This window comes from Apus apus, chromosome 19 (genome assembly GCF_020740795.1).
Source record: "Apus apus isolate bApuApu2 chromosome 19, bApuApu2.pri.cur, whole genome shotgun sequence".
NCBI lineage: Eukaryota > Metazoa > Chordata > Aves > Apodiformes > Apodidae > Apus > Apus apus.
In genome coordinates this window covers 2,120,294-2,145,865 of record NC_067300.1, presented here as the reverse complement: position 1 = coordinate 2,145,865, position 25,572 = coordinate 2,120,294, and the positions used below count along the sequence as shown (strand labels likewise).

The window sequence follows — 25,572 nt, the reverse complement described above, 5'->3', positions numbered from 1 at the left end:
GTGAAGGTGTGGTGTGAAGGTGTGAAGAAGCCACCCTCTGGTGCTGATTTATTGAGCCAGCTCAGCTGGCCAGATTGGAGCAGGAAAGCACGTGTTGGGACAGCCCATTCGGGATGGAATCCATCTGAAGTTCCAACACTTTAAGCTCCCTTGAAAAAAATTCTCCTCCTCCATTTTTTAAGCCAACAAAAAAAACCAACAACCCAAAACACATCAATGTACAGAACACATCAGTATTTTCTCCCAAAGTATAATATTCCCTGTAAATAACATGTTTTTGGAGGGGAAATCTTCATCCAAAACAGTAAACCTGGTATCAACTAAGGAGCTTTTTATGCCCGTTGCCAAGTTTGAAAGGAGGCAGATGCCATGTGGGTGAATCTGTGACACAGGACACAGCCCAGACTCGTGCAAGAATTCAGTCACATCTGAATCAACCAACAGCAGCAATAAACTCAAACAAGTTACAATTTTTGTGTGGAATAACTGGGCTGCAAGTCAAACCCCCCAGGGCAAGGGCAGTGAGCTCCCTGATGGTGTCTTAGTGCAGAGACATTAACACCTGGCAAGCACTTTGGTGACAATATTGTCCCCAAACAAAAAGCAAGCATGGAAATAGAAGGAGATTACACCACTTACTGAGAAGTTTAACTATTGCTTCTCTTCCCTTTCTCTTCCCCCTCCAGCCTGGCAGCTTGCAAGTCTCAAGAGGAACACAGAGGCCATGGATGCCCTGAGCCCCATGGATGACTGGAGACTTCTGAACACAGATTTTAATTTGGGGTGGTAGCCACAGGATTTATTTTCATGGCCAGATCACTGAACCATCCTCTTTCCTTGCATTCCCAGAGCTGCAATGCTAAAGACTTAGTGTGTTACAGACAGCAAACACAAGGGTGGCACCTGGAGCTCAAGTCTAAGACTGAAGAGCTCATTCTGATGCTTCACAGAATCACAGAAGGGTCAGGGCTGGAAGGGACCTCTGGAGATCATCTGGTCCAAACCCCTGCTAGAACAGGATCCCCTAGAGCAGATTCCACAGGAACACATCCATGTGGGTTTGGAATGTCTCCAGAGATGGAGACTCCACATCCTCTCTGGGCAGCCTGTCCCAGGGCTCTGTCACCCTCAGAGTCAAGAAGTATTTCCTTATATATATTGTGACCATTGCCCCTTGTCCTGTCATTGGACACCACTGAGCAGAGTCTGGCCCATCCTCCTGACATCCCCTGGAGATATTGAGCAGCACTGAGGAGATCCCCTCTCAGCCTCCTCCTCTCCAGCTGAGCAGCCCCAGCTCTCCCAGCCTTTCCTCCCAGGCAGATGCTCCAGCCCCTTCAGCATCTCAGTGCCCTGTGCTGGACTCTCTCCAGTAGCTCCTTGTCCCTCTTGAACTGGGGAGCCCAGAACTTCCCCAGTGCTCCAGCTGAGGCCTCACCAGGGCAGAACAGAGGGGGAGAAGAACCTCCCTGACCTATTAGCCACACTCTTCTTAATGCACCCACACGAAAGCTCTGTAGAAGAAAAAATTCAGATTTCAACTCAAGAGTCATGTCCTGATTTTGCGTGGCCAACTCAGAGTTTTTCAAACTTGCTGAGAGCCTGCATCTCCTAGAGATGGAGAGACATTATGGCAAGATGCAAATGGTCAGTGATTTTCAGTACTTGAAAATTAGGCCCTGGTTTCTTCTCATCAAAAACTAAACCACTGTTTCAAGAAATTTCTTCCCTCAAATTCTCCCCACCCCATGTACCATACCCACTTAACTTGCCTCACAAGGAAGCATGGAGCTTAATTTTCTTAACAAAAGTGAAAGTGCAGGACTCAAAAGACAGCAAAATATTAGGAAAAAAAATCCCAAACACATACAAAATGCTGCTATTATGTAACAGCTCTGAGAGATGTGCACCAGAGAATGGGGGAAGGATGAACACTGCAGGTCTGCCATGGAGCACAGCAGCCCCCCTCCTCCTTTGTTCCTTGGCCACAGTGACCAAAATCTGTTTTGGAGGCAAAGCAGGGGAAGAAAAGAGCCTCCTGGGGAGGAGTTTTGCACACTGCAAAAAAGACCATTTGCACTATTTTTATTATACAAAGAACAGGAAAGGGTTTCACCCTTCCAGTGCTCTGCACAGAGCAGACTCTCCCTCCCACTGCTGATCTCCTGAATTCCAATGTGCATCAAAAACATCATGGAACTTTGGAAGCTTCTCCTCCACCCACGTGCAGCCTTACCCCAGAGAACAGGCAAGCAGAAGTGTTTGGTTCTGGTTCAGGAATACTACAAAAAATAAAGAGCACAGGCAATAGGAGGGGAAATTATATATAAATATATCCTGAGTATTTTTCTTTTGCAACAGGAAGCCAAATGCTGGCCTTCAGCAGCTGCTTGATCACTCTTGGGCTTCAATGAAACAAACTCAAGGACTGCCCCAGTCAGCTTCCTTTCCTCCAGCAGTTTTGTGAGACGTTTTCTTGGTAGCTGAAAGCTCTGGAGTTTCACATGAAACTTACTAGTGGTTGCATCATCCCTGTCACTGACTTCAAAAGCCAGCACCAGAACATCACACCAAGGCAGCTTGTTCCCGTGTGCCTGTGATTAATGACTCCTGCTGCACGCAGGGAGCTGCCTTTTGGAATTGTTTTCAAGTCCAAGCCAAGCAAAACCAGCCAGCCAGGCAGACTATGGCCCTCAAGAAAGATTTCCAGGCTTCCCTGCTAGTCAGCAGCTGACAACATACAGCAGACAGCGTCAGGAGGAGGGTGTTGCACAGCGTTACCATGGCATGTTCTCAGCCTCACAGCCTGTAGGATCCTTCCCCAGACAGGGGAGAGTCAAGCACAGAGCTGCTGCATCACCTGGCAAACGGCACTTGGCTTTTTATTGCCTCCTCAGGGCTTGCTCCTGACACCCAACATCCAGAGCAGTCCCCGCTGACGCGCACGGGGCTGCTTCAAAAGAAATGTGCCCTTGTTAAGGCTCAGTGACAGATTGGCTCCCAGCAAAAACCCCGAGAGGAAGGAAAATCCTTTGCACTCTTGCACTGCTCTTCTGTCCACGAGATAATTACAGCCCAACCAGTACAGACTGCAAGCAAGGTCCCAAGCCTGCAAGAGAGGGACATTCCCAGCCAGTTGGAGAACCATCGTCTCCAACCTGCCCTGGAGACAGCTGTCCTGTCCTCTCCTTGCCAGATCAGGTGTAAGGGATCAGCAGACACTAGGTATAAACATAAATGCTTCTAGGCCTTGACAGCAGGCAGACAATATTCTCATCCTAGCAAGAGGATTGCTCAGTGGCTTCCCCCCCTCCCCAATTTATGAAAGGGGGAGGGAAAGGCCCACTCAGATCATGATAATAATGCCATTAGCCCAGATGGTTACAGTGGGAACTTCCCTGGGGTGCTGCCATCATCACATATTTTTAATATTCCCCCTTCCCCACATGCCTCAGATGTTGGTGTGGAAACCTGCCCATCCCAGGTGGATATTTACAGGTCAATATGCTGTGGCATGCCTAGAACACTGATAGTTCTTTTTTCTAAGCTCTTCCTTAGAAGGAATAGTATAAAGGATCAGCTGGAAAGCAACCCCAAATGCCTGTCATTTCAAAGTGCATTTAAAACTCCTCTTCCTCTCCATACTGAAAAAAAGCATTGCAGAAGTTCCTGCAAAGCCCTGCAGATCCCACTGCTGATCTAAATATGCCCCCTTCCCAAGGAGGCTGAATGGATGTCAGAAATCAAAGTTTGACTTTCAACTATACAAACTCAAGAAGCTGCAGCCACTGCAGCGCACGAGCAAACAGGAAAAAAGAAGAGAAATGTGGTTCATCAGTAACACAAGAACATACAAACTTCCCTGCAGCAGTGTAGTTTGGACACACCAGCCAAAAGAAATGCCACTCTCAGGTGTTCAGACAGCAAGACTAACTCTGCAAGAGGGATGTAGCACATGGGACCTTCTGCTCAGATCTCAGTGCTCGAGGAAGGACACCAAGGTGTATATAAAGTAAATGAGTCCACTAACTTGAGGGAGTCTTATCCATTTATTTTTACCAGGTTCTTATACCTCATTTCTAATCCCATGTGCTCATCAGTTAACTTCACCCTCAGGAGTCTGTCAGTCAGGAATGTTGCTACCATCATTTTGTGTTAAAGACCTACATCCCGATGGATCCAGCTGTGCTGATCTGCACAGCTGCACTACAGCTCCTTACAGAATTAAGGTCAACTCAGCCTGTAGCTCATCATAAAAATTTACCAAATAATTTGTCAGGGACATATAATGCACTTCTGGAGGTGAAAGCCAAACTTCTCAATAAGAAGCAAAATCCACGAATCTCATACATTTCAGACTTGCAATGTCCACCAGTGACATAATTAATTTATTTCTCTCCATGTAATTGATAATTAAATGGAGAATCTTATCTTCACTGCAAAAGCCAATGCACAGCTGCCTTAACAGGGCTACTTGGAGACAGGTTACATGAAGGTTAAAATGATACCACCTTGCCTTTGCTAGTAAGTATATGTAGGACAAAAGTGCAAATTCAGTCAGGTATAGAGGTCAAAAAGTCCTTTGTTTTGTCTTCACTGGGCTGCGGTGCTGAAACAGTCACCTGTCCTGAAGGAAACATGGTGCTTTTGGCTGTGTCACAACCCTAAGACAGCTGTGGAAAATGTGTCTCGCATGATTTCTCCTCCATTCATTCACCAGGTACAGTTGTGCTCCATTTCCTCTCCCTTCCACCACTCATGAGTTTGGTGAGAGACCTTCAAAATCAGCAGGTTTCTCAGCCTGGCAGAGCACTGCCTTCTCCAACCTCCTGAGCAATGGAACTGAAGGCCCTCTGGGATGCTCCCCATAGAGAACAGAAAGGTCAGTCCTTCCATTGTCCCTCCATCCATATCCAGAGCTTAGGGGACATTTTTTCTATCACTTCTTGGTCACTGGCATAAAGGTCAATTAAAGCAAACATCCTGCACTCTGCTGCAGAAACAATGATCAGCACTTGCCTCCTAATCCCTTATTTTGTCTCCCATCTTCCTGCCTACCTTTCCAAGTGCCTTTCCTTTAACCTAGCTTTGGGACCAGAGTTTTTCTGTCTCCAGTTGTTCACACACCCTTGTGTTTCAAAGCTCCACCATCCATGCCATTCCCTCTTTCCTGTTTTGAACTCTTCCCTTATTTTTAATTCCTGTATTTTCCATCTCCTGTTTCTAATTTCTCCTCTCCATCCCACTTTCTAATCCTTTCTTACTATCCTCTTGGAGGAGGTTTAAAACAAAGATCCTGCACCTCAAGGTGCAGGCAGCAGCAAAACTTAACTGCTCTGAAAGTGAGTGAAGCCACATGGAAACAACCAAAACCCAAAAAGCCCAGCCAAGATCCCTGCTCTAGTGTCAAAACCCACCAAATTCACTCCGAATATATTTATATACTGCATGGACCAAACAGATAGGAAGGTACTGGGATAGTCTCTGGTATCCTAATATAACCTAAGGATAAATCTTCCCCAGTAAGCCCTGGTCAATAAAGTGATTGTGTGTAACTCTGAACACATGTGTGCATACATCCATGTATGTGGAAATACAAGGAAGAATTTTCTTGCTTCTCTGTCCTTTATTTAAGATTTTTCTTCAAGCTTGGACTACCTCATCCTCCCCAATTAATGATGCTGCTCTATTAAATGCTTATTAGATCCTGGCTGAAAACTCAGGTTTTAAACAGCTGCCCTGACCCCATGTGTAAGGGGAACTGTTCAGCAATATTAGTGCAGCAAAACTATAAACCCAGGCCAACAACAAACATCCCTTTGCAAATTAAACTGATGAGTGAAACAAGTTATGGACACAAAACCTCCCCTCACACACCAGAGTGTGCTGGGAGCCCTGGCTGCCCACCCTGCCCCAGGTTTTAGCCCAAGGCTCAGGCAATACCAGGTCCCCCTTCCATACACTCCTCACCAGGGGCAGAAGGTGCCTCTGAGCTTCTCCCACAGATCGTAGCCTTGACTCTGCAAGCTTCAAGGCACTTTGGTCCAAGTTAGCAACACATTTTAAGCATAAACAAACCTGTTTAAATAATTTAAGCACCTGCTTGAAGTTAGTTTGTGCTATGGGGTCCCTAGACCAAAGCTGACAAAGCCAAGAGAGGGACAGTGGGATGAGCCATCACACTGTTAAGCAACGATCAAGCCATCAGACCTCCCAAGGACCTTGCTGGGCTTTGGACCCTCCACGTGGCACATTGCACAGGCACAACAACCAGCCAAAAAAAGGGTTGATGCTGATTTTCCTTCAGACTCAGCACCTCTGCCCATCCTCCCCAGCATGCCCATTGGCTCTTGCTGAGGACATTTACACCAATGACCTCCATTATGCTTTTTATTTTCACTTGCTTTCTTCCCTCAGACATCATTAACAATCCCCATTTATCATCATGTAGTTACTTTTTAAATTCAAATAATATAGGAAATTACACTGAAGCTTCAGGGGTTATTGAAGAAAAACAACAACAACATCAAAGTATCCCACAGAGAAGTATTTGCGTTATGCTAAAAAGGAAAAGAAACAGACTGAGAGAGCTGGGCTGTTCAGCCTGGAGAAGAGAAGGCTCCAGGGAGCCCTTAGAGCACCTCCCAGTACCTTTCCAGGAAAGCTGGGGAGTGACTTTGGACAAGGACAGGGAGTGAGAGGACAAGAGGGAATGTACTAAAACTCGAAGACAGATTTAGGTGAAACATGAGGAAGAAATTATTCACTATGAGGGTGGTGAGACACTGGAACAGGTTGCCCAGGGAAGCTGTGGCTGCCCCATCCCTGGAAGTGTTGAAGGGCAGGTTGGATGGGGCTTGGATCAACCAGGTCTGGTGGGAGATATCCCTGTCCATGCAGGGGGGTTGGATATAGATGATCTTTAAAATCCCTTCCAAACCATTCTGTGATTCTATGGAAAAAAGAAAAAGTAAAGCATAGTTGAATTCTGAGCCTACCAACCTTCTACACTGCCCTTTTTCTGTCTGACAACAAGCAGGTGTGACTGCTATCAAGTCACTCAGGTGCTGGCTACACAATCCTGCTTTGTACCACTTTACAACTAGGTGCTCACTTTAATACAACACATGCAATTAAAAAGGCCCCAAAACAAAAGGCTGTAGAAAAAACCTGCCAATATACCCGACTACCCTCATTTTTAACCTCAAACAATGAACAAGGCACAAATATAGAGCTGCTTTTGAAAAGTGTCAAATTTAAAACCAAACAGGCCCCCACAGCCCATGAAACCCTCCCCAGCAGGGGTGGTTTCTACACACTCCCTGTCATGACTGTGCCCCAGGGCACTGCAGCTGGGAGCAGCATTTCAGGGCTCCCTTCACCACCGGCTCCAACACTCAGGGCAGCGAAGCCCCTTCCTCAGCACAGCTGCATTCAAAGCAGGCAGAGAGGGGCCTGCCTTCCCATGAGGCAATTAAAAATTGGAGAAGAAACTAATAAATAAATATTGGGTGAGACAAAGCACCATTGCAGTCGATGGCCTTACCTGGCAGGAGGAGAGAGGCGCAGCTGGAGCCCCCTCACTGCAGCACCCTTGCAGAGCACAGCTCCCTGCTCATGGGATAAACTGGGAGACAACCCAGTGCTGCTGAGACATTTAAGTTTAGAGGCATTTTGTCCAAGACAGTCTTTAGGAAACCCCAACAGAGTGAAGAATCAGCAGTAAAAACCTCTTAAGGAAAGCCTGGTGTGATGTATACCTCTGGCTGTGCTGGCTTTTTAGATTCTCATCAAGGATTTCAGAGGCCTACACTGAATCACGGAATTGTCACAGCTGGAAAAGATCTCTAAGATCGTTGAGTCCAACCATCCCACCAGAAAAACAAACAAACAACACACACACACAAAAACAAACAAACAAAAAAACCCCCACAAAACAAAACCAAAGCAACCCAACAACAACACAACAACATCCCCCATGCCTGCTACAACATGTCCTGACATGCCATGTCTACACGTTTCTTGAACCTGGAGTACTGGGTACAGCTCTGGGGCCCTCAGCACAGGAAAGACATGGACCTGTTGGAAAAGGTCCAGAGAGGGCCACAAAGATGATCCAAGGGCTGGAGCAGCTTTGCTGGAGACAGGCTGGGAGAGTTGGGGTGTTCAGCCTTGGGAAGAGAAGGCTCCGGGGAGACCTGAGAGCACCTTCCAGTGCCTGAAGGGGCTCCAGGAAAGCTGGGGAGGGGCTTTTCACCAGTAATAGGACAAGAGGTAATGGTTTTAAACTGGAAGAGGGGAGATTTAGGTTACACAACAGGAAGAAATTCTTCACCTTGAAAGCAGTGAGGTACTGGAACAGGTTGCTCAGGGAAGCTCTGGCTGCCCCCTCCCTGGAGGTGTTCAAGGCCAGGTTGGATGAGGCTTGTGCAGCCTGATCTGGTGGGAGGTGTCCCTGCTCATAGCAAGGGAGTTGGAACCTTCTGATCTTTAATGTTCCTTCCAACCTCAACCATTCTTTGAGTCTATGAACACCTCCAGGGATGGTGACCTCACCACCTCCCTGGACAGCCTGTTCCAGTGCCTGACTACTGATTGGATAAAGAAATTCTTCTTAAGAAGAATCCACACATCCATGCACCCTGCTCCACGGGAGGTGGTGAGGAGCATGCACAAAGGGAGCAGGACCCTCCTGGCCCACCACAGCTCCATCCCACCATGGCCCTGTGCTGGAAGGAGAAGTGAGGAGTTGGGATGCTGTGCTGCTGCCAGAGCCTGGAAGGGGGAAGGAGGCAACTCGAGGAGAGCAGGGACAGTTTTTAAGCACTCTTGATCATTCCTCAGGATAAAGTAATTTTTTAAAAAATTACTCACTGAGCAATTAAAATGTGCAAACATTTTGCTTGGTGTTCCGACTGCCACATTTAATATCTCAAACAACATCTAGGCCAATATTGTTGCTTAATTTAGCATAACTGGATCCCGAATGCATTTTGAACAGATTAAACCACAGAAATATCCACATGTTTTAATGAGGATTTGGCACCACTCAGAGCCAAACAGATTTCAGCATTATTTTTGGACTACAATTTCTTTCAGAAGAAAAGAAAGCCCATTGGTAATGGATCTGCATTCCCTACATTTCAAGCTTTTGCTGGATTTAAGTGCAAACTGAATAACCTAAATATTTGGTGCCATTATAATTTGAGCAACATCTGGACAATTTTCTTTGCCTCATGAAAGATGTGAAGCAGCTTTGCAGAGGCTCAGTCCATGTTGCTCGGGCAGAATGGCTCCTTTTCCATCTGCATGCTTCACCCAGGTCCTGCAGTTTCTATGCCAACAAGCATTTGTAACTCTTTAAAAAAAGCACATTTGGAAGTGGGGGGAGAGAGAAGATTTGAAATGTGATCAAGGTTTTGGGTTTTTTTTGTTTGGGGATTTTGTTGTTGTTGTTTCCCCAAATCTAAATCATCCACTCCTCCTTTATTTTTTTTTTTCTGAGCCCTGGAAACCTCAAAAAGGCCCAATAAGCATCATCTCAGCTGTGGCAACGTCTCCACCTGCTACAAAATGCAACAGTGAGTCAGAAAGAGGAAAGTTTGCTCAGTCAAGCTGATAGATAAAAATATAACACACACACTCACATAAATAAATATATTACTCCAGTTCTCTCTCCAGACAAAGCATCAATAGCAAATGTCTGTCCGTGTCTCTTCAGACAATAGCTCAGTGGGGAAGGCAACAAATCTGCAGTGCTGAGAAATGAGTCCTCCAGATGGACCCCAGCCCTCATGAACCTCGGTGCAAATGTACATGTCCATCTAGTCCTGCAGGCTCCAGGCCCTGCCTGAGTTTCCACATGCCAAGAAGAAGTGAACAGGGACAAGCAGCTCCTGCTAAACCATCACTCAAGATTCAGTGGTTTGATTTTTAACCCAATTTTTGGACGCCTCCTCTTCCTCCCCAGCCCTCACAGCTGGCTCTAATTCCATAGTTAACACTCATCCTCAGAGCTGTGACATGAGAGATGTGCAGAGACAAAGACAACCACAACCATGGAAAAGCAAAATGAGATTCAAAGCAAACAATACTACTGAGCTTAAAAAATAAGAGAAAAAGATTTATTTATTTTTTACACAGATGCAGCCTACTAGACACCCTGGTCATTGTGAACTCTGCCACCTGAAGTTCACACACAGGACATAGCAACACCTTTGAAGCTTCTAGCTCAGGAACACCAGCTCATCATGAAGGGGCCCAACAGAAAATCCAGTTAGCCCAGGCTGCTTCACAGCAGGGACAGTCAAAATAAGTTGTTCCCACAAAAAAGCAGGACTACGAGGGTGCTCCCTGCGGTACTGATCACCAGGAGCTGAACAGGCAGCACAGCAGCTGCCATCACCTGCTTTTCATCATTTTCTTCTCCTTGAGCTCTGGAGGATGGAAGACCAGCACATGCAGTGACACTGCCAGCACTAAACCTTCACTGACAGGCTCAGTGCTAGGGATGAAGAGCTGTTAGCCCCTTCAGTCCACCCCTGTGCAAATGTAACATGTAACCTGATGGGCTGGGAGAGGAAAGAAAAGGCTGTTGTTGATCATAGAATGGTGAAGGTTGGAAGGGACCTTAAAGATCATCACGTACCAACCTCCCTGCCACGAGCAGGGACACCTCCCACTAGACCAGGCTGCTCATCCAACCTGGCCTTGAACACCTCCAGTGCCTATTGATGCCAGGCAATAATCAATCCAAATCACCAGACCTTGAGAAAATACTCCTGAGGACCTGAATACAATAAACTTCTCTTACTTCAGCTAGACAGGGGGAATAGAGAAGGGAAGACTGGTCAAAGCAAAATGTTTAATGTCCTGCTATTCCACCCGGTTCCTTCCCTCCCTGTCCAATCACAGATGATGCAGGGCATCAGACAACTGATTTCATCAGCAACCCTGGATTTGTTTTCACAAGCAGGGATCAGGATGTGATCCAGGACAGGCAAAAACTCCCTCAGGGAACAGGAGACAAAAGGACAAGATTATCAGTATAGTGGTGGTGACCAAAAAAAAATAAATTATTACTTTTCAAAAGCAGTGTTGTCTCATGGGAGTACTCCCAGCCCTCAGCTAACAGTTACTCCTGCAAAGAGCCATGAAAAGACCAAGAGAAAAGGCTACATCTGTAAAACTCCTCTCATTTGAAAAAATGGCCCGTAGGTCAGTGCCTAGCACTCTAAATGCCTGGAGCAGGAGGAAGGTGCCTCCAAAACCCAGCCATGAACACCCACTCTGCAGTCTTTGCTGTGCTGTAGGAAGGGACCTGTGTCCCTCCAGCCCAGCTTCCCTCCTCTGATGTTCCCTGCCACAATTTCACAACCGTTTCAAAAGCCCTTCTGGCAACCACAGCAGCGAGCATGGAGCTATTTTACCCAAGACTTTGCGTGACTGATAATTTCAGGCTTCTCTCTCTCCACACTCTGCATATGGAGCTTACGCTGCCTACGGATCAGGACCATAGCTGCTGTAAATTAGGGTGTTTTCACCTACTCCAATGAGCTGTATGGAGTTTGTACTAGCTGGAAATACAGCTCCATCTGTGATTGAAGAGACTGAGCCTAAAATACGAAATAACGACAGACAGGAGGTGGCCACCTGAGTGTTCCCTGTCTGGGATAACTTCCTCCATGCTATGCACAACGAGCTGAGTGCAGCAACAGCAAGAAATAGCAATCCATACCAGCTACAGAACCAACAAAACCAGGCAGTTTTATGCTGCAGCCTACACCTACACCCCCAGGGATGTCTGAGTAGGGAGGGGGAGAGAGAGATAACTCCTATTAAGAGCAAGGAGAGTGATTCAAAATCAATCTTTGGCAAAATCAAAGTCTGTTGGGACTTGTGTTAATGAATTCCCCCACCAGGTTTATGATGGTTAACAGAAAACAAAAGCTTGTTGTATGCATGGCATGGCAGGTGAGACCAGAGGAGGATATTCACACACCTGGTTTTATGTTTCCTGAGCTCACTCTAAGCAGCAGAGAGTCTCCCTCCCTCCCCCCATGTGCTAAGGGACATGGGCCAGGAGCCGCTATCTCACCTGGGTCTGGCAGTCTCCTGGAGTTGGGTGGAATTAAGATACATCCATTGTTCTTCTGCTTGGGATGGCAGCACAAAACTCTGGCTGTAAATGCAACAGATGATCACATGTGCTCTTCAGCTAATGGAAACACCCGGGGGCCATGGGTCCTTTGTGCTGAGCCTTCTCCCAGTGGGTCCCTTATGGGATCACTGCAGCAGCCAAGTAAGACAAATTACTATTAACTGGACTAAGTGCTACAGAAAGATCATGAAAATGAATTAACTCCTACCCTTCTCTCTTCTGTGATGGATTACACTCTGCTCCTTTGGAGCAATTTCACATAAGGGGAGAGGGGAAACAATACAATAGAGATGAGGAATTTCTTGCCATGGTTTCTTGTGTTGAAACACAGCACTGAAACTGTCCCCAACGCCTCCGGTCACGCTGCGAGATGAGGAAAGAGCCAGAGCCACATTCAGGTCTGGTGCCAGCACCTCTTCCCTGGAAACAGTGGAGATGAGCTCCACCTCTGCTGTCCCCGTGCCTGGGAGCCCACACTTGGGTGTGCAACACTTACAGGGATGTGAATGTCTGGGCAACAAACCCTTTGTGTTACACAAGACTCTTGTTTAACACATTGTGCTGCTGCTCTTCACACGCCCTCAGTGCAGTCCCGTGGGAAGCAGGAGCATCCCCAGCTCCACGTTTGTGTGCATTCCTCAAAGCTCATTGGAATAGAACTGGAAAGAAAAGTGGGGGGCACATTCCCCCTGACACTGGTCTAGATCTGGAGCTGTACCACTGCACCCACCCCAGCATGCCCAGCTAGTCAGGAGCCCTGGGTATGTAGCCTGGTATGAAAAATAAAAGCGTTAGCTGATAAAAGGTAGAACTCCCTTCCTCAACCAACGCACCCACAAAAGCTCTGATTTAGCTCTGACATTCATCACTCAATATTACATCACTTCTGAGGCTTTTAGGGAAACATTCCAGCATTTTCCCAAGTTAATCAGGTGACTTTTTTCTTCTTTTTTTTTTTTTCAGCCAGCCAAAGTTAAAAATAACCAAGAGGCAGGTAGGAGTCAGTGAGAAGCTCCTGCAGGGAACATCCTGCCCATCACACCTGTAAGGAGGGAAGGACCTTCCCCTCCTGCAGGGAACATCCTGCCCATCACACCTGTAAGAAGGGAAGACCTTGCCCACCTCCAGGCACTGAAATGCAGCAAAACCACCTGCCCAGCAGACAAACACAGTGAAGCCCAAGGACAACGCTCCCCATTAATGCTGGATAATTTTTAGGGCTTCCATTGCAGACAGTCCATATTGCTAGCAAAATCCCACATAAGACTTGCACTATCTACCACAGCAGGCTTGACCCCATTTTCATAGGCAGAAGCAAAAAAAAAAAAAAGACCTCATAATCCTACAAAAGGCAGAGCAAATAGCACTCTCTGGGACTACTTGAATACCACCCTATTAAAATACAAACATGTTCCTACAGTAGTTCAATGACTTGAAACATTCACCATCTTTTTATATCAGGTTTTAAGCACTTTGCATGGCAACTGTCTGAAGGGCAAATCATTATGGAAATAGGAAGACAATTAATTTTCTTTTATTCTGGAAGCAAGGATTATTGGAATAAATAAAATAATCAGCTTAGACAAAAGCATAGTTCACAATTTATGAAAAAACAGAGGACTTTTTTTTATTTTTCTCTCAAGATAAATTATTGTCTTGCATGGAGTTTGAAAGACAAGTGCAGAAGTTTTGCAATTAAATAACCTTGGTCTGCTAATTCCCAAACAGCTCCCTATGCCATCCACAGGAGGACGGCTGTGACTTCACACACACTGAGAATCACTTCTTAAATGTATTTAATGTAGCAATTTAGAACACCTTAAAAACAAGGTAGAAAGGCTACTTCCCAAGCTCACTTTGTGCAGAGGTAAACCTGAAGCAGCCCTAATCTGAGTGGGAAAGGTGTCATGGGAGCAAGGGCAGGCACTGACAACAGCAGGTCATTGCATGTGGGGGTCCCCATCCAAGGCTCTACCCCCAGTAAATCCACAGTGAGTCTGCTGAGATGAGTGAATTTATCTGGATTTCAAGCACTGGAGAAGATATTTGGACTACTTTCAAAATCAAGCAATAATGCTTGCTGATGAATGCAAAGGAGAAGGGTGTCTGTCTAAGCAATAGCACTATTTGCTGCCAGCCTGTAGCTCGAGGTGCTCAGACCATGATGAATGTGGTTAAAGGAATATCTGATACAGGGTGACATGCATGTACAACCACACACAAATTCAGGCATTTAACTCCCAAACCCCAGTGGAAATGAACAAGAGGAAGAGGAGAGCCTCCAAATTCAGAGTAGCAAGAGATGCAGTTATTATTTACTGAGGAGATGTTAGGATAACTTGGTAAGAACAGCACAATTATTTCTGAAGGACTCCTCTAACAAGCAGCGCATGTTACAAAAATAGTATGGAAACGGTGGTTCAAGGCTGCTACAGCCTCAAAAAAGAAACAGAGATAATTGATGGAGTCACAGATTCCCAGGAACACTAAGGACTGTAAAAGTACTGAGAAATCAAATTGATGATCTGGAAAATAAGAGGAGATTAAGAATGATCAGGTTAGTGGGGGCTCCTGAAGGAGTAGAAGCAGGAGAAAGCAGACTTTTAGTTTGCAGTGGATTATTAGGGAGGTTAGGGATGAATAATTCCTACTGTTTGTGTGGTGTCCTGGTGAGCTGTGTCTGCAGCCTGGCCAGTCCCGTAGTGCCCCGCACCCCGCGGGAAGGAGCTCCTGCATCCAGGAGCCCACGTGTTTGCCAGCCCATAAATCTGAGCCTGGATCCAGGCTCTGTCTCCATTGCTGTGACACCAGAGGGAACCACATGACTCTAAGCTGCTCGTTGCTTTCTCCAGCTCCACAAGCTCCAGGTGCCCGGGCAGCAGCTGGAGAAGGCACCACAAGGAAGAGCTCCTGCACCCACCGGCGCCCCAGCCCTTCCCACAGGGAACAGCAGTTTCTCCTCCTTGCTTCTCTAGCTGCAAATCACTGTGGCAGCAAGTAGGTCACGGACTAGATGGTGCTTGAAGAGCCACCTGACACTCATTTCCTCTCCTTTTCCTTTTTAATTTTTTTTTCTTTTCTTTTAGGAGCCACCAAGTCACTCCACCACCCCCTTCCAGGCCTGCCTCCTCCAGCACAGCCCCAGTCATCCAGCCCTCCTGGTCCTCTCCTCCTCCATCTGCCACGCTCCCAGCCCTGTATTTCTGCTCTGCCCAGGCTTTGATTCATTCCCTCTTTTAAGCAGGATTTTTCTTCCATCTTCCCCTTCCCCACAGCCTAACACACTGCCTTACATTGCTCCTCTAGCCCTCAGAAGCTCAAACCTACGTCCTCCACACTGATCAGTTCATTAAGCCTCATCCACCACGGGAGCGTTTGTTATCCTGCTCATCTCACAGCCAGGTTAAAAAGTGCAGCTCCTTCCCCCATGCCCAGAACATATTGATAATCCTCAGGGACAAGGGGGGCAGGGAGTCCCTTTTGCCAGCTGCTGCTTTCAGGCTTGCTCTGATCCCCTCTCACAGGATTCCCCCAGCTCCCCAGGAGCACAGGGCTCCCATCCCATGGGGTCTGCTGGGAAGATGCCCCAAGGCCCTTCACTGCTGCTCCTGGGACGTGCAGGAGACCTGGCAGCCTGGCCAGAGGGCTCAGGGCAGAGGGAGAAAGGGCACAAAGCAAGGCTGCAGCAGCAAGAAGCTAGTTTGGAGTGTTAAGGAAGCTGAAATGCAGCCACAAGCTGGATTTCAAAATGGCCAGGAAGGCAGGAGAGCTTTATCTTCTCCTCTAAAGAAAATCTTGGTAAGGCCAGAACTTGGAGAACTGCTGCATGATGCAGAAAACCCTTCCACACAACTTCACAGCAGAAAGAGGATTCATCACAGCAAATAATTACAAGGCTTATATCATAATGTCTGGTCTTAAAGTCATTGCCAATTGACTAAAGGTCGAGTGAAGCAGTTAGAAGGCAGAGAAGCAAAGACACCAGGCTTTGAAGTGGTCATTATTTGATTATTAAAGACTAGGACTACAGTGCAATGTATTAACCAGCACAGTAACCATTTTTGCCAGGGTTGCATAAGGTTTCTTTAGATACACCTGTAAGATTCAGTTCCATGTTTTCTTTCTGTTTTGAATGCAGTCCTTGGCTGCTGTGATACCAAAGAGGTGAACAAGTCCCCAAGTCAGGTTTCAGTTCCTCCACTGAACCAAGTTATGCTGATGGAAAAGGAGATAAAACAGGCCGTACAAGCAGATTTTTTCCACAGAAATCCAGAGAGGAGTGCCTCTAAATTCAGGCAGTGAATTCTCCTGAGAAGCCCAAGCTGCCCATCTCAATAAAAGCACCAAGGAGTCCCCTGTGCTGCACTCCCTGCACCCCATCTGCACAGCCCCGTCCACACCGACCTGCAGGACACGAGTTAAGGTTTTTGGGTGGGATGACAGCTCTGCTCTCCCCAGATGACTCCAGACTGAGTGCTGGCTGTTGCCTCCCCCCTGCCACTCTCATCCCCTGCAGGCTGCTGCTCCTGCAGCCAGCACAGCAGAAGCAGAGGTGCTGGGGCTCAGGGCTGTGAGCTGCCCAGGCTGAGGAACCAACCTCTGCTGGGCCTGGTCATAGCAGAGACTTGGGGAGGCTCATGTGGATGCCCACTCCATGGGGACAGCCCAGCAGGGATCTGCAGAGCTCCTCCACGTCCTGGTTTGAGACAGGTAGAGGCCAAGAACACATCCTCAAAACTTCAAACTGTACAGAAATTAAATTTGGATGTAGCTGTTTTTTCCTTTCAGACTTAGCAGTTCCAGGCCTGGCTGGAGAGGAGCTGAACATCCCAGCAGAGAAGGGCCCTGCACAGGAGGGAGGCAGCTGTGGGCTGAGGTTCCTGCAAAAGCTGCTCTGATGTGGAGGCACAAAGTCCCCAGGCCACCAAAGGCTTTATAAGGCTGAGGCACACCTCTCCATGCTAGGGGCTCTCCTCAGCCACTGAAAATAGCTCCTTCCCCCATTTTTCTCTAAAACAAGAAGATGAGGGCTTTAGTCTTTGGCTTTCTGCCAGAAGACATGACATTAAGGAAACATGGTCACTTTTGTCCTTTTGCTGAGCTTTTCCCCCATTTTCTGGTACCAGAGGTGCCTACCCTGGCACTGGAGACTGAAGGAAAAGGTGCTGCTCCCAACCATTTAAGGGATCAGCCTGATTCCCTTCTGCAGTGCAATAAAGAATGAGATGATGGATCCAGGCTCCCTAAAGTCAACCACTCCAAAAGAGAAAGAGAGTGATGCCCTGTGCAGGGGGAGAACCAGGGACAAGCATCTCATTTCAGTGTCCAGACCAGTCCTGGTGCCACAGGACCTCTGAGTCCTGTACTGGCAAAGCCACCCCCACCTGCACACCTTAAAGATGTATCTTTGTTACACCCTGATCAGAAATTAATGTTAAGGTTTGGTTTAACATCCTTGCTTCCGTCTTTCTTTTTCAAAAAACTATTTCCCAGCCCTTCACCCAAATGCACTTTCTCCAGAATTTGATCATTTTCCTCTGAACTAAAAACCACTTGTCATGGTGACAGACACGTCGCTGGCATAAGATAAAAATCCAAAATAGAAAACCCTCATCCACCAGTGAGAAACATGCACCAGCACTGGATCCCAACAGAACCACCGTCCTCCACAACGATGACTCTTTGTTCTGATGATTTCCAAAACAGTATTCTGAAAACAATGTCCCTCCCCTATATAGATTTATATTGCTGTATCTCTATCATTTTCCTTACATCCATCAAAACGAAGATATAATTAACCCATCCTCAACAGAAATTACAATGATTTTGAAAGAGCAAGAAACAATCTATTTGCATTTGGTAGCTAATTATTCCCCCTACACACAAAGCCATCAATGTTCCCTAAAACCATCCACAGAACAGACAATCTGTGCTAGCCAGAGCTTCTGGAAAGGAGGGGAAAAGGAGGGACCAAGCACAAAAACCTCAACATTGGGGTGGCAAAATTTTCTTCAAATAGGCAGCATCTCAAGCTCAGCCAAATCTGTAAAAGAATTGCCCTCCTGAACTCATCCAACAGCATTAGCATCCACCTGTGTATGGCATGAAAGCTGACAGCTACCACAGGATGAATCCAGTGGGAGTCACTGACATTTGCAAGATTACTGCATTATTATTCCCTTCTTCACATCACTCCAAGGAAACATGAAGCCATTTTCCAACACGCAACAGCACAAACAGATCCTGCTGCTGTTGGACATAAATTTAACACCGGGTAACACCAGGACTATTGTCACAGCCATGCAACACAGTCATTTTCAGTAGCACAGGCAGAGTTGCATCTGTTATTATTCACTCCTCGAAGGAGGAAGGGTGTGCCCTTCTTCCACTTGTGCACAGTCCTGGAGAGTTGCTGAGGAGTGATCTCTAGCAACTCAAGCTCAAGGGGAGCGATTAATTCCAGTAAAGTACGTAACACTCACGATGCCCTTCCCCACCCCCCCAAGCCAGGCAAGTTTTGCTGACAGTTCCCCTCCATTTCCTCATCGTTCAGAAGGATCAGCTAGATGGTTTTTAAGAGGTAAAGACTCAGGCCATGGGTAGGAGCACTGCCTCTCCCAGCTCACACACTGTGCTGAGAACCATCAAGCCACCCAGGTGTTTCTGCTGAGCCCCCAGGTCAGCTCCCACCGCTCCTGCTGTAAGGGCTTGGAGGAAGGTGATACAAAGCATCAAGGGTGGAAAATCACATCCTCCTTCACCCACGTGTTTGGGAGGCAAGTAGATAAAACAGCGTTCACTCCCTAGGAACTAACAGAGGTTTTCCTTCCTCCAAGATGCACCCACACAGCAGAGGCTGGGAAGGAAGGAGCTCGGTTGCACCTCGACGCAATCCCTGTGCCTGCAACACTTACCTGGTGCCCAGGCATTCTCTCTTCACCATGCAAAGAGTGAGCAATCTTTAAAGCAAAGCCAAAATATCTCAAACATTATTTTTTTTTATCCCCCCATCTGGCACAGGTTTACAGCTCCTCAGGCATGGGGAGGAGGGGGAGCAAAATGAAAAAAACAAACACAAAAACAACCAAACTTCTTATTCCGTAGGCAAAGATAATCCCTTCACACATTTTCTTCCCAACAGAAGCAGGATATAAGCAAGTCCCACTGGGTTCTAATCAAAACTAAACAGGACAAGGGCTTTGCAGCTACCTCTTGCCAACACAGCTCAACGTGCAGCAGGCCTCACCTCATATAATCATTTAACTCATCACAAAGTCACCCTGGTGCTCTACCCCAGCTCTAGAAAGTCAGCCCATGCCTCAGCATGGCCTTGCACAGAAACAAGATTACTTTGGCCTGGAGGAAAAAAAGAAACCACAACATGAAGGTCACCCATAAAATCATTACACAGATCCCTCTTCCCCAGCTCTTAAGAGAAAAACCTTTATCAAACCCTCAACTTTAAAGTAGAAACACAAAAAGATATGTACATTAATCCCATATACCTCCGTCAATTTTTTTCCTCGTGTCTTTAGAGCAGTTGTTTACTGCAGCCAACTGCAGAGAAATTACAGTAGCTTAACTCTCCAACTCCCTCTAAAGGATTAATCTTCCAGTGAGCATGCTCACGCGAGATCTTTTTTCAGCAGTTGCATCCATTTCATGAAATGAGGGCTGCTGCAGGCATGAGGAAATGCCATTTCAGGACTAGAGGCAAAAGTTAAACAGCCCCCAAAAGGAGGGCTAATCTCTTCCTAGAGCTCTAGAAAGGATCTCTGCCCAACCCTCCACCTCAAAAGAGGTTAAAAGATTTCACGTTCATGTGCCCTTTCAGGAAGAGGGGGGGCTAGTGGTTTCCCTGCGACACACGTTTTAAATGTCTGCTCTTGGCTTTTCTCTACAAGCTGGTGGACAGTTCATCCACTGAATCTTAAATCAGAAAGAGCTTCTTCTCACTGGCAGATTTTTCTCTTGTAGCACTTGTTGGCTTATCTGCTTTAAAAAAAAAATAATAAATCACGAAGATAATTTGGGGTGCAGGGGGAGAGGGGGAACATTCCAATAAAAAGGAACAGCTTTAAAAATATAGTTCTCAACTCTGCAGCACAGTAGATAACAGACTCTGAGACACATTTAACTCCACAGATTAAGGACCCATGCAAATGAGGATTTGCTGGTAGACAACAAATCCAGTATCTAAACAAGGCTGTTCGAGTAATCTTGCCCATTTCTCTTCTAGACCACTGTAGATTAAACTGCTCCATTTGAGGCACTTCTCCCTCACCCCAAACAGTGCACCTAGAATCAGAGCTTTCCTGGTGAAAATAAAGCTCCAAGATTAAGGAGAAACATTTGTACTTTAGAAACAGATCCTTCCATTTTCATCTTCCCCATACTACCAGGGTACTGCTGCTCCCTTTCCCATTTATCTATTTTATGTCCTGTTGCTTAATTGCTCTTTGTAGCTGATAGAGATCCAAGCCTCCCCCTCCCCCACGAAAGGCTCTTATTTCAAGTTGGAAACCCTGCTTGAGTCTAGTAGAGACCAGACTGCAGCCCCTGAGCACTGGGGAAAATCCAGAGAGGGCTACAGCCCAAGGCATGAGCTTCCCAAATCCAGTCACTTGACTTCACCCCAGCCATTACAAAGATCTAAACGTTATATTTATTTTTTTCTTAAAGACTTGAATACTTTTGATGCCATGAAGCCCCTTTTATGCTTTCAGCCCTACACGTGAATCTACAAAAAAGGCAACATGCCATGATAGTGTTAAATAAGGGCTATGTCTGCTTTTTGAAATAAGCCCTCACCATAGAGACAGTCCCTGCAAGGAATGGTGAAACGTATGGTGACACTGGATATTTTGTTCTGTTGTCACCTAAATAGGATCATCCACAGAAAGGAAATCTCTGTTACCATGTGTTAAAATAGACGCTTTGTTTTATTTATAAAGCATCCAAACTGGTTGGTTTGGATGTGTCACTGCCCAGGCTGTTCATCCACCCCTCCCTGCTTTATCCTTTGGGGACTCAGTGAATGACGCTCGCACGCATCCTGCCCTCGCCTCCCACTGATCTCAGGTGGTGCTGAGGCTGCTCCAACTTCTTGGTGGAAGGTTTGGAGTGAGGGTGGGATCTGTCCCTGAAAATCCCTGCAGAAAAAAATATAAAACCCAGACTTTAAAGCAAACAGACGTGAAAGCCTTGACGCAGGAAGATCACGTCCTGGACTTCCTCCTCCATTGCAGGATTACATCCAAACATGAAGTTGGGATATCAGATATGGAGTTATCCTGACCTGTCATTCCCAGTTTGGAAACCAGTCATACTCCCTGAGAGTTTAAACTTTGAAGATTGACTGCTATTGATTCTTCTTCAAGCAAACAGCCCAAGCTGGCAATCAGTCAATAATAAGCAATTACTCGACAGGCTCTTATCTCCAGATGCCAGCCCAGACAGCTCGATTCATAGAGGCAGCAGGTCAATAAATCAAAGCTGTTCTCAAATTTTAAAATATCATCATTTAAAAAACTCACCCAGTCTTCACCCTGGCTGAAAAAACAGGCAGGACAGAGAGATTCCTGCAGAACAGTATGGTGGCCTACTACTGATTTACCCAGCAGGAGATGGTACGTGGTGTGGTGAAACCCACCTGTGACACTCCTCACAAGTAGCATGAAAGTTGCAGTTGGATGAAGATTATGAGAAATAGAAGAGGAAGCCAAACTCTGCTCCTTCAAGTAACCACTTGTAGGGAAGAAGCAGAGCAGGGCAGGCTTTCCTAAACACCCGCTGTTCCTGGCTGGCTCGCTGTTCCCTGGGAGCCCCAGAAACACCAACAGAAGCAACACTGTGACAGCAAATTGATGGCACCTCTCTAACCCCCTGTGTGACCTCTGCACCTGGGCAGACAATTGATCATTTCAGTCCTAGGAAATGCACTTCTTCACTCTTTCCTGGGCTAAACAAACACAAGTATGCGAGCTCCTCTTGTGCATTTCAGAGGGACCCAGTGGAGATGCTTTTAAACCCAGTGGTGCCAAGAGTGAGGCAGAGAAAACCAGCCTTGCTGAAAACTCCTGTAGCAAAAAACTCATGTAGCAAAACTGCCCATGGCAGGGGGGTGTGGGACTGGAGGATCTTGCAGGTCCCTCCAATCCAAACCATTCTATGATTTTATGGAGTTTCAGTGCAGACACCCTTTAAAGACCCATTCATATGAAAAGAGCCAAGAATTGCTGCTATAATTTGCAGGAGACCACACAGCTGGAATGCAAGCCTAGTGCAATGGTAACCTTCTACCTTGTCCTGCAGAAGCTAGAAACTCTGGTTCACAGTTTATCCATAGGTTCTTCCATAAATCATGGAAACAGCCTGAAAGTACCAAAAGAACAGAGCAATCCTTCATAAATAATTCTGCTTCTGCTGCTTGAGGAGGCCTGCAGGAGGCTGTATCTTCCACATCAGGTGTCAACCACGGGCACAGAAGGAGGGAAACGAGGTACCAACAAGGAGTATGGCGCCCATTAAGCTTTCTGCTCATTCTACAGAAGTGTCCCAGATTCATCAAGCTTGGGACAGCTCCACCACCATTCTGCAGCATAGCTGTGACCCCATGTAGGCAGGCTGCCAGGGCTCTAAACAATGCCAAACACACAAAAAAAACAAGAGAAGGTATGACTTGGGAAAGTGGCATCTCTAAGCATGGGAGCGACCAGCATCTCCCAACAAAAACAAGAGCATAGAGGCTTCTGTCATGATCTGCCATGATCCCTGGTCCCAGGAAGGAAGGTATTTGTATAGTGATTAGCAAATCTTGCAGACTGAGCATCTCCAGTCATGTTAGCTTGAAAAAAAACAAGATTTGGAGCCCAATACCTAAACAAAAAGGGGCGACCCAGTGGAAGCAGGATCAGCCCCGTGGCTGGTACTCACTCTTCACATTCTGTTTGCCACAAAAGGCAGATGTCTGAGGACATGGTCTAAACGTCCTCAGTCTTCAACACCTTCAGAGATCTGGAAGGGGAGGTCAGATCAAAGGCAGCAGATAATTAATTACTACAATTATACTCGCCAGTTGGGTCAGACTTCTTGTGGAGGAGCCTACTGAGGTTCTCCCCTCTAGCCACACACTGTGCACTTGGTTCTTTGATTCATCTGGGGCAGCAGGAAGCTGTGGGAATCTATGCCCAAAAACTGAAAAGGATTTCTCCTCTTCTATCACACAGAGCGTCTCCAGGCGGCTTTTACATTCTAGTCTGCAACAACGTGGCAAAGCACAGAAGAGCACTCTGGAGAAAATAAAAAATGCTAAGGTGCAATACTGTATCACTGTCACCATTTATAGCAAAGCCACAAAATGCCAGAGCAGCTGACAGGATCCCACAAACCACACTGCAGAGCAGCAGTGGGCTCTGGAGCTCTGCAGCCTCCCAGGACTGTGTTCACACAATACCTGCCTTTTTCTGGTATAAAATACAGTGCCCTTTTCACTCCCCCTCCAAACGTCCCGACGAGGGGCAGGGCAGCACATCCACACTGTAAGGATGGCCTGGTGATAGCACAGCTCTCGAGAGGAGCCTGCAAAGCTGCTGGAGTTGCTGGTCACTGAGTTCTTTATTTCCCCACAAATGAGAGCAGCCAAGCTGCCTGCCATCAGCCTGGCTGCCCTGGGTCCACACCTCAGTCTGACCTGTGCTGCCACACTCAGCAAAAGGAAAATAGCAACGTCACACACCACAGATGCAGCAGGGACACAGGACTATTGCTCATCTCTGACAATGAAAACAATGCCAGCTGCAAGATGATGAGATACCACAACCTGCCATTCATCCTTCCTGTCTCAAGGCGTGGCCATTCCATACAAAAGCTGGTGATCACCTCTCAAGCTCTGCCACCTCCTTTTGGCCTCATGTCAGCACCAGGACCCTGCTGTGCTGGGTCTGCAGGTGCTGCTGGAGCAACAAGTGCTGGAAACCGGAGCAGAGCACAAAAGGGCTGCACAGATGAGGATGTTATCAAGGAGATAGGAAGAATGTAAAATGGGACCAAGAGATCTCCCTTATAGCAGGGAACTTCCATCTCCAATACTCCTGGTGGACAGAATGATAATTTATTAAGTTCATCACCTCAGAAGGAAATTACAGCAGCTCAGCCCCATGTCTGCTTCTTACCAGGAGAGGCCCATGACTGACCAAGGCATTGCTCCTCTTCATGACCCATTATCTCATGCCCAGCAGAAACATGTCATTGCCATCCAAGACCTCACGGCTGACTTTGGAAGGAATGAGGAGACAAAATTTTCCACAAAGGCAAAGGAAATCCCTGCTTGTACATCTAGAAGGTTGTCTTTGCAGAAGGAGATGTGGTCAGAGTACCTCTCACTGGACAAACTCAATTTAGGTTAAATTTCAGAAGTTCATTGGGCAGGGTTGACAAAATTAGTCTCTTAATGGGACCTCACTGGGTGATCAGAGCTCTCAGGGCTTATCAGATGGCCCACGTGGTTGCAATGAATATGGATGCTTTAGAAAATAACCCTCAAGGCAGACTGCTTCAGGGACTTTCCTCTGTCCCTTCTAGGACGTTCAGCATGGAGACACTGCTCCCAAGATATGTGCACAGAGCCTTAATTGTAAATGTCACCCACTGGAGTGCGGGGAGGGCGAGGATAGCAAACAGCAGGCTTCTGTGTGATTGTAACTCACCTTCTGAATCAACCCATGGGGCTTTGTTTGCTGCCTCACACTGCTTGCAGCACCAGTTCTGACACTGGAGAACTTTGGAGGAGCACAGAAGACCCTCGTACTTGACACACACGGATCTGGTTTGCCCAGTGCTGGTCACAATCATCAGACTCTGATTTGCCTCTCAAGATAAAAAGACACTGTTTAAGTGGGTCCTTTTTCATTTAACAAAACTGTCCCTGTGCACCTGGTCTTCTTATCACCTACAGCAGTGGCTTTCAACCTTTGGTCTGCCAATGACTTCCAGAAGGCTCTGAGAGGTAGCAAAGAAAAGCAGCCATGTGCAGTGATCATGTTTGTTATACAGACATTTACACCCTACTGGCATGGGACTAAAAACCACTCACACAAACTAAACGGAAGTATCAGAGAGGAAGTCCTGGAGGCATCTGGCTTTAAGTATGAAGGCCAAAAAAATAAAATAAGAACATTTCAAAGCTGAAATGGTTTAGTAAAGCTGACAAAACACAAGAATTCTCATGGTGGTTTAATGAAAATGAGTATGACGGACAGCAAAGGTAGTACCAGCTTCAAGGAAGTCAGGCTCAAAGCTTGGCTCTGAGCTGGCCTCACCTCTGGCTTGTAACACCTACACAGGCTACAACCCGAGCAGAGAAGAGGATGAACATTATTTATCCACCCTCTGGATTAAAACTCAAAGGTGGA

General features: G+C 46.7%; 1 protein-coding gene across 4 annotated transcripts in view; it reads right to left on the bottom strand.

The window, feature by feature from the left end:
- EHMT1 (euchromatic histone lysine methyltransferase 1) overlaps positions 1 to 25,572 on the bottom strand; it is a 122,927-nt gene that overhangs the window by 82,855 nt on the left and 14,500 nt on the right. Inside the window, exon 1 of one of the 4 annotated variants that reach the window (XM_051636447.1) lies at positions 19,666 to 19,760. The exons of 2 other annotated variants lie outside the window; for them this stretch is intronic. The gene's annotated coding sequence lies outside the window, so the exon portion shown is untranslated. Of the gene's footprint in view, positions 1 to 19,650; positions 19,761 to 25,572 lie in introns of those variants that run through there. One more of the 4 variants, XM_051636456.1, reaches the window with a different exon arrangement.